This window comes from Acinonyx jubatus, chromosome B2 (genome assembly GCF_027475565.1).
Source record: "Acinonyx jubatus isolate Ajub_Pintada_27869175 chromosome B2, VMU_Ajub_asm_v1.0, whole genome shotgun sequence".
NCBI lineage: Eukaryota > Metazoa > Chordata > Mammalia > Carnivora > Felidae > Acinonyx > Acinonyx jubatus.
Genome location: NC_069385.1, coordinates 14,579,001 through 14,589,335, shown reverse-complemented (window position 1 = coordinate 14,589,335; position 10,335 = coordinate 14,579,001).

Here is a 10,335-nt window from a genome sequence, read left to right as displayed (position 1 = left end):
TCGGGGTCCCTGAGCTTGAGTCCCACATCGGGCTTTGTGCTGACAGCTCTGAGCCTGGAGCCTGCTTTCAATTCTGTTCTCCCTCTCTCTCTGCTCCTCCCTCCTCAAACTGTCTCTTTTTCAAAGATAAACATTAAAAGAAAATTTTTTTAGATAAAAAAATTTTAAAAAATTAGCAATTCTTAGCTGATAGATTCCATTTATGGAAGTATGAGCATATACAGTAAATTATGAAATAAAATTATATTTGATGAGTTTATTATCAATTCAAGACATTTTCACAGTTTGCTTTAATATCTCGCTCAGAAGCCTTCAAATAGTCAATAAGGAAATAATCAATACACATAAAAATCATCAACATTTATCATGCATTATTAAATATGCATGAAATATATTGTTATGTCTATGATAATGCATAATAGTAAAATACTAATATTGATTTTACTAGGTTAACTGACATCTAATGATTAAAATAGTTAATTAATAAGTCATATATCGGTCATTGAGTACTCTAGGTAAATGTAACAGTTATTAAGTACCTATGTTTTGTCCACAGAGATGGTATAAGATTTTAAAATATGAGGGACGTAAATACCATGCATCATGATCAAAGGGGAAAAACTAAATATCAGGAGGCATTTAGAAACTAATAAATTATAGAATTTTACACGACTAAAATTGCAGTGGAATTCAGAAATAGATGAGAAATGGTTTTATAGAGCTGCAGCTGAGTCAAGAAAAAGGCAATATGTGAAAAAAGTGGTAGGAAAAATCATTTGTGGTACAAGTGGATCTGAATATGTATTTTGAGAGAAATGTGCAAGACAAAAAAGACTATATGGGAACATAATATATATACATGTAGGAATGTAAAAAGCACAAAATGAAATTTGCAAATGTATTACCATCAGCCATACACATGGTTTTTAAAATTATGATTAGAGCCCGAAGATCAAAATGAAAAATGACATTACTTCTTTCTTTTCAGTGAGGGATGACGGTATTTAGATTGAAAGAAGGAACCAAGAATTGCAAAGAAAGAATTGAAGTCATTGGTCACTAAAAAGATTGTAAATTAACATATACTTTTAAATAAGTAAAATCTCCTGGTTTGGGCAATTTGGATGCTAGTGTAATGGGAGTTTGAATATTAATTTATCAAATGTGGGTTTAGAAAATCATGGAGAATAGGGAAGGCTTTTAATTTTAAAAGGAACAAAATTGGTGCCTGAAATTTATGATAAATATTTGCCAAAAACCCTAATAGATTTTAGAATGGGTTTTTGAATGAACGATTTGGTGGGTGAGAGGTTCGGGGACAGGGCGATAGATACTCAAGAATTAACACTGATCATTTTAGGACCCTGGATTATTGCAATAACAACAAGCCATGCCATGCTAAATTAATTTTCTTATTAAAATGTTGAAGTTTTAGGACCCTTACTCTAAACTATAGTTGTATCAACCAAAGGGAATTATTCTCATGAGTGACATAAAATCAGCAAAACGTCACCGACTTCTCCAAAGTACTGAATTGCTCAGGCACATTTGGGTTGGTTCTGAATGTTACAGGCATAAATAGATTTGAATACGTTGCAAAGGAAAAATGCTAGTAGGCGATTTATGGTAGCTACAATTATCAGGGACTTGGGGCCTTTTTGGGGACTCTACCATTCTTTTTTTTTTTTTAATTGAGATATAATTGACACACAACTTCATATTAGTGTCAAGTGTACAAAATAATGATTCAGTATTTGTACATATTGCAGAATGATCACCACAATAAGTCTAGCTAACATCTGTCACCATGCATAGTTACAAATTTGTGTGTGTGTGATGCGAACTTTTAAAATCTTTCTTAGCAACTTTCAAATAAGCAATATGGTATTACTAGCTATAGTCACCATACTATATATTATATCCCCATGACTTTAACCACCGATCTGTTCTCTGTATCTAGAGCTTGGTTTCTTTCTTTCTTTTTCTTTCTTTCTTTCTTTCTTTCTTTCTTTCTTTCTTTCTTTCTTTCCTTCTTTCTTTCTTCTCTTAATTTCTTTCTCTTTCCTTCCTTCCTTCTTTCTTTCTTTCTTTCTTTCTTTCTTTCTTTCTTTCTTTCTTTCTTTCTTTCTTTCTTTCCACATATAAGTGAGATCATGCAGAATTTGTCTTCCTCTGTCTGACTTATTTCAGTTAGCATAAGGCCCTCAAGATGCATCCATGTCACAAACGGCAAGCTTTTTTTTTGTTTTAATATTTTAAAAAAGTTTATTTATTTATTTTTTTGATAGCAGAAGCAGGAGAGGGGCAGAGGGAGAGGGAGACACAGGGTCCAAAGTGGTCTGGGAGCTGACAGCAGCGAGCCCCATGTGGGGCTCGAACTCACAAACCCCAAGATCATGAACTGAGCTGCATTGGAGGCTCGGCCCCTGGTTCTACCATTCTTGATTGTGGTTTTCATCTCCTGATCCAAGTTCGCTGCTCCAGCAACTTGCACATCATCTGCTTTCCAGCAAGAAGAAAGGAAAATGGAGAGAGAGAGAGATGACATTTACACCTGACTCTAAGGCAGGGGCCGGAAGCGGCTCTTTTCACTTCCCTTCGCATCTAATTGGTCAGCCCTTAATTGCCTGCGCACACCTGGTTAGTAGGATTTAGCGGGGTCACTAGGTGAGAGTTAAAAATTCTTTTTCTGAGGTAAGAAGAGAATATTTATTGGAGAGACAACAAGCAATTAAAACTTCTTAACTAATACATCACAGTTTCCTTTTGAAGATAATTATGCAATTGGCACATTAAAATCTATTTGTAAAAATGTTAAATATAGAGCAAAGTAAAAGTCCTGTTTATGTCCTGCTCTGTATCCATTTCTCTCCAAAGCTTAACCATTGCCAACATGTGATTCTTTCTTCTATGCATGTTAGGTAAATTACATATATATTATACGTATTTATATCTAGCCCTGTTTTGTTAACCAAAATGAAATATTACTACCCTTGTTTTGCAGCTTGATTTTTTTCTCTAATTATATCTCTTAGAGATTGTTTTATTTCATTTCACATACATTTATCTAAATTTGGTAAGTAAATGCATAGTAGTCCATAGTATGAAAATGTTTAATTGATCTTATTAAGGACTTTTAGGCTGTTACCAACTTTTTTGCTAATTCAAAGCTTTTCCACAAAAATATTGCATTTTGTGATCATGACCATTGCTGCAGTGAACTATGGATATATATCTATGACATGAGTCCTTATTTGTCTAAATATATATTCATTTATACCTCTTGCACATTTACACTTCCACAAAAATTTTAGGACCAGCTAATCAAATCCAATAAAGTAAATCTTATTAATAAGATATTTCAAAATAGATATTGTACATCAATCTTCGGTATTGCATAGAATATTAGAAATAACTGATATCTTTATATTATATGGTCTTCCTATTCCAAGAGCATGATGTTTATTTCCAGTATTTATTTTTTCTTCAAAAAAAATAATTGAACAAACTCAATTTTATAATTTCTTTAAGATAGCTATTGTACAATGCTTCTTATTATATCCTAGTGTGTTCTTTTATAGGTTTTTTTTTTTCATGAAGATGACTGCATTCTACTACATTTTCATTGGTTATTTATGATATATAAGGAAACTGCTGATTTTTGGTATTTTGGTGTTTTGTTCTATAAAATTACTGCTCTCATTGCTTCTTATAGTTTAATAGTAAAAGCTCTTGGTTGATATCTGTCACTGAAAAATCATGATCCCTCCTCTAGTTTCCAGACTTGACTTAGTTTTAGGCCCAAAGTCTACCAAGTAAAGCACAGTCAAGGACCTCTGAGGATGCAACCTGTATGTAATGCCACAGTGGGTAGGAATTATTATGGTAGGAATTGACTCAATTCTCCCACACAGTCACCTATGGCTTCCAAAATAAAGGGTGAGTTATCACATCTTGCACCTGACATATGACATTTCATTATATACTACAGTGTCTTTGGAAACATCAAAATAAAACTATAGTTATTTGCAGATGGAGTAATTGTCTATATGCAAAATTCCGAAGAATCTATTGACTAGTTATTAGAAATAATACGAGCCTGACAAAAGTTTGCTGGATGTAAAATCAATATACGAAGTCAATTAAATTTCTATACCAGTTTGTGGCTTGTATTATACTTTTCTTTCTGAAGTCCCTTGAGGGACACCAGTTCTTCATTCTAATATCGTCAGCTTATTCAATCTTTTCTTTTAGGTCTGTGTTTTTGGTGTGTTTTCGTTATCAGCTTCTTCCTTATTTTGATTTCTAAAGGTACCTATCTGGAACTCTTATTTTTGTAAGGCACAAATTGCGGATCCATTTCCCCCCCACTCCCACCCCCCTCACCCCCCACCTTGGATACTCAGTTGTACAACCATGTGGTTTTTGAACAGATCATCTTTCTACACAGATTTAGGTTCTACCAATTGTTGGTCTGGTGTGTACCAAGGTTCCATTTATCCTGGATCCATTTCTGGATTCTCTGTTCTGCATCTCTGATCTGCTCCTCTACCCCTGAATCAAAACCACACTGTACTGAATACCATAGCAGTATAATAAGTCACGATATCTATAAGTCCCCTAACCTAGCTTTCTTTCTTAAGTGCCTTGGCCATTTTGGGCCCTTTGATCCTCCGTATATATTTTAGAATCAACTTGCCAAATTTCTTGAAGAAAGATGGTAATATTTTTTTTTTTTTAAGGAATTAAAAGAAATTTGTAGGTTGAGGAGAACTGGTATCTTTTCAGTACTGAATGTTCCCATCTATGAACATATTATACAAAGTGTTCTTTCATGGGGGCGCCTGGTGGCTCAGTCAGTTGACCAACTGACTCTTGATTTCGGCTCAGGTCATGATCTCATGGTTCATGGGATCAAGCCCTGCATCGGGCTCTGGACTGACAGCACAGAGCCAGAGCCTGCTTAGAATTCTCTCTCTCTGCCCCTCCACCGTTCATGCTCGCTTGCTCTCTCCCTCTGTCTCAAAACAAAAAAATATTAAAAAACAAGTTTTCTTTCACGTCCTTCAATAAAATATAATCATTTTCCATATAAATCTTGCACATTTTTGTTGTATTTTTCTTTTTTGTTTATTTTGTTGCTAATAATGACTTCTTTCTTTTATACATTTTATTTTGTGGTAATGTAGACAATCATATAATCTACGACAAATTATCCTTTTATTTTTATCTTTCTAATCCTTTTATATTATATACTTATTTATTTTTATTATTGTACTACCAAGATTGTTCAGTCTGATGTTGACTAGAAATAGTTATGGTGGTCAAATTTGTCTTGTTTCTAGAGGAAATATTTACAAAAAATTACAGAGGGAATATTTAATATTTCTTTGATGATTATGATATCTGCTGAATGCTTTAAAAAAATTTTTTTTTAATGTTTATTTTTGAGACAGAGAGAGACAGCATGAACGGGGGAGGGGCAGAGAGAGAGGGAGACACAGAATCAGAAGCAGGCTCCAGGCTCTGAACCATCAGCCCAGAGCCCAACGTGGGGCTCGAACCCACGGACTGGGAGATCTTGACCTGTGCTGAAGTTGGACGCTTTACCGACTGAGCCACCCAGGCGCCCCAATATCTGCTGAATGCTTTTAATGCATACTATATTTCAGGTTAAGGAAGTTCCATTATTTTCTTCAGACTATAATTTATCATCAATATCTTTATCCTATCAGTGAAGAATTAAGACACTTGAATGCTTTTGCTCTTTTGAACCTTTTACTTATAATCTGTATTCTCCTATAGGCTTTTAGTCCTGTTTTGATTTTTTTTTTTTTACTCTAACAATTTAGAATTTATTATTATAATTCTCATAAACATTTGAATTTATTTGCATATTTATCAGGGTTTGGGGGTTTCATCAAATTTTCTATCAAGAATAATTTTCCTTCTTTCTGAACAAAATTCTATAGTAATTAATTTAGGATAACAAAATCGTTCAATTTTTATTTTCCTAAAAGTATATTTCACTTTTATCTTTAAAACATAGACTCATTAAATGGGGCACCTGGGTGGCTCAGTCAGTTAAGTGTCTGACTCCTGATCTCGGCTCAGGTCATGGTCTCATGGTTCATGAGTTCATACTGAGAATGTGGAGCCTGCTTGGAATTTTCTATCTGCCCTTCCCCCGTGCACACACTCTCTGGTGCACATGCTCTCCCTCTCAAAATAAATAATTAAACTTGAAAACATAAATGAATAAAGGATAGGTTCATTAGTACTCAGATGCCTAAGTAGACAGGTGATTTTTTTATCTCAGCACATTGAAGATATTATTTCTCCTGGTTTTCACTGTTACCATTACAGGTCATGTTTCAGAGGAGTTCATTCCTTTGGAAATAATCTACTTCCGTGGGCTGGAAGTCCAGCCACCGTGTGGTTTAGCTAATTTCTCTGTCCCAGACCTCATCCAACTGAAACCAAAACCTTAGCAGGGCTACTTCCCTTGTTTGAGGCTCTGGGGGAGAACCTTCTCTGAGCTCGTACAGGTCATTGACTGCTAAATTCAGTTCCTTGCAGTTGCATAGGACTGAGTTCCCCATTTCCTTGCTGGCTTTCAGCTGGCCAAGGGCTACCCTTGGCTTCTAGAAGCCTCCACTGGTCCTCGGACATGGTCCCCACATCTCAGAGGCAACAAAGGCATGTTAATCTTGCTCAAACTGGGGTCTCTCTGACTTAGTCTTGGTTGCATCTCTCATGTTGTGTCTCTTCCACCACATTTCTCCGACTCCGGGCAGAACAAGTTGGTTTTAAGATCTTATGTGACTGCATCAGGCCCACTCAATTAATCCAAGATAATCTCCCTTACTTACATTGCCACATGATGTAACATTCCATCAGGGACCAGGGTGTGGGCATCTTTGTGGAGATGGGCTTTTTGATGTTTGTCTCCTTATGTTTTGTAAGCCCTTGTTTCTTACAACTATCTCTGGGCATTCTTGGTTTAAAGCCTGTTCCTTTAGCAAGTTTGTTTCTCTAAGCATGTAGGTTACTGCTAATACACCTAAATAATGTAAATTTCCAATGTGATGTTTTCTGATCCTCAGCACAGGATTTTCATGAGGAATTCTCAGAGGTGCCTAGTTTTCTCCTCCCAAAATAGCATGTTTACGTTTTAACTTATCCTCCAAGTGACTTTTTCAAAACTTGATGTTTTTCAACTAGATTTAAATATTCATTTTTTGTGGGTAGTTCTTGTATGTTCTGACACTTTTCTCCATTTAACAAAATTGCTTGGATCAATTTAATACAGGGAAGATAAAACACAGCATTATTTTAAAAGATGAAGCTAAAAATGAAAGTTTAAAGTCAAATACAATATCTTCTCTTAAGTGTGACAGTGTCCTTTGTGTCATTTGATTCTGTATCAAGTTGCATGTCAAATTTTTAAAATATTGAAATGCTTATTAATAGAGGTTGTTAACTTTTGCTTTTAAGTGCAAATGACATTTTTTATTAACCTGACTTGGAATGTCTAAAATACTTTCATCTTCAGATTCCTTGGAATTCTTTCCTTTATTGGATAAATATTTATTAAAAGCCTATTATTAAGAGCCTGTTGTGTTATTTAGTAACATCAATAACTGTTATTAAGAACACTCTATTAGCCACAGGAGAAACAGAGATGAGCAAATCAATAAAGTTCCTGTTCCCATGGAGCTCAACTTCTGCTGGAAGAGACCAAAAAAAAAGCAAAAGAATGTATAGCAGAGAATCAGGGAGTGATAAGTGTTCTGAAGGAAATGAGGATGCGGGAGACAGTGGTTAGAGTGGGGACGTTTGAAGCAAAAGAAGCAAGGTGGCTAATGAATGCCTGATAAGGAGGTGACCTGAGCAGACCTGAATGGGGGAAGTAAGTCCCATGCCTAGCCTACCGAAGAACAAACTTCCAGTGTATTCTATGACTCCTGGAGAATGCAGATAGATCTAAAGACCCAACTTGTGAAATAATGAACAGTAGAAAAGCAGACCTCACGTTGTTGTAAAGACAAAGATCAAACTGCCTGTTTTGGCATTACAAGCCACGGGACTCAAAAATCCCATAGACATAGACACTCAGTTATACGGAACTCTGCCAAGGAAAAGTACAAATCCTTACCAAGCAAATTACATGCACAGATAAGAACTCATGCTACCAATAAGCTGTTAACAGAAAAAAATATATATATATACGCTTAGGTCATAAACTGCTAGAAATCAAGTTTTCTTCAGAGTTTTGACCGGGTTCTGACCATCTGCAAAAGTGAAAACTTAGGAGGAAAAAATCTAGGTGATTAAACATGAAACAATGAAAGGAAGTCTCAGACTACATCCCTGCCCCGAAATGGAGCGAGCTCCGCGTCTTACACAGAAGGCAGTTTCAACAAACCCCAACTCATCTGTTCCACTCACTGGGTTTGTTGTTTTAGGGCAAATGTGCTCCATGTGACTCTTTATAGAAATTTATCAATTTTTTTAAAAAAAATTAAATAAAATATCCATTTTTGAAATTAATATTTATTGAGTCAGACAGGCCATATCAACACAAAATGTGTATTTAAAAATACATATAATAATGGAAGAATCCCACTCTGTTTTTATAAGAATTTAGAAGTATTTCAGTGTACTTTCACTGTATTATAGATTTTCCAATATCAGATTGTTTTTTAATTTTCTATTTTTAAATTTTGCCAAAAAATATCAAAAAGTAAAAGTAACTATTAAAATGTGAGTCCTTTCTCTTTTCTTCAGCAAAAATGGATATTTTATTTACTCAATAATAGTAACTTATATGGGAATAAAGCATAGCAAGAATATTATAGAGATGAGTCTTCACATTTGCTCAGTGAAATCTCTAAATTTTCTATGGCATTCTATTATTCTCCTTTAGAGTGTCTATATTCTAACTTCCAGTAAACTTATACTTAATGTAAATCTATCAAAATTAAGAAAATGAGCAGAAGCAACAAAAATTAATATGGAGTAAATTTAATGTTATTTTTTCCCCAGATGTTCCTAGAACTATTCAGAAATCTATGACAAACCTTGGAAAGATGAGTACTGCTCCATTAAGAATCACAGTCTAATGACAATTGGGGTGAATGCAAGAGTTAATGGCTGATTTAATCAAAGATTGAGGAAACCAGGTCTGAACGGGGTTTAGGGCAGTTAAGTGCATTCTGGCACTTTGACTTTTACTTCCAAGCTTCCTCAGTGCTAGAGGAACTGGTCTAAACTAATGAAGCTAAGGGTGCTTGTGTGGCTCAGTCATTAAGTATAGGGCTTAGGCTCACATCATATCTATGGTTCATGAGCTGGAGCCCCACACTGGGTGAACAGGAGCCCTGCTTCTCCTCTCTCTCTGCCCCCTCACTCACTTGCGCCCTCTCTCTCTCGCAAAAATAATAATAATAATTAAAATAATAATAAAAAAATAAATAAATAAAGCTAAAACTAATAAAGACTCTTTAAATTTTAACTTATCTACATCTCCTGAAAACTTTCATATAATTCTTTCCTATAGTCACACCCACGATATCCCCTGTGTGAATTGTGATGATTCTTCTCTGTTTATATCATCCTTTCTGCCTTCTTACTCTCTCCTCTTGGTAAAATTATGTTCATACTTTCCCACAGAGTTCTTAGACATCTCCATGAAAACAACTACTGTGATCATTGTACTCTTCGTTATAGCGCTTATCTTTCTGCTGTAATTCCGTGTTTGCATTTATGTTTCTCTTACTTGGCTTTAAACAGGATCCTTCTGTGTGGAAATCATCCTATTCATACTTAAGTACCAATTCAAGAGTAATACAAATTAAATATAAGTTACATTTTAGGTAGCTATTTATGAAAGGAAGCAAATAACTTTTCAAAATTAATATGCCAAATGGAGAAAGAGACAGGTTACGAATTTTAATAAATAACTGAGATTTATAAAAAAGGGTATTAGATAAAATTAATTGTACTTGAATGGAGTATGAATTTCCAATTGGAAATTGGAAATTGGAGAACCCCCAATTTGCTGAATAAATCTAATTGTGAAATGTTGGAAAGTAGTCTCTTTCTCTATCCTATAGAAATTTAACCCAAAGTGCCATAGCTTAGATTTTGGAATCTTCCTGTATATGTCGGTAGGAGCTGGAGAAGAAGCAATGGAGCCTCTCAGCCCAAAAGCAGCCAGAGAGGAAGAAACTTGGTAATTTAGCTGAGGAAATGACGAGAAGGAAATTGTTTCGTGTCTCAGGAACCATGTGGAGTTCTGAGATAAGAAAAACAGTTGCTAATTTGAGTATA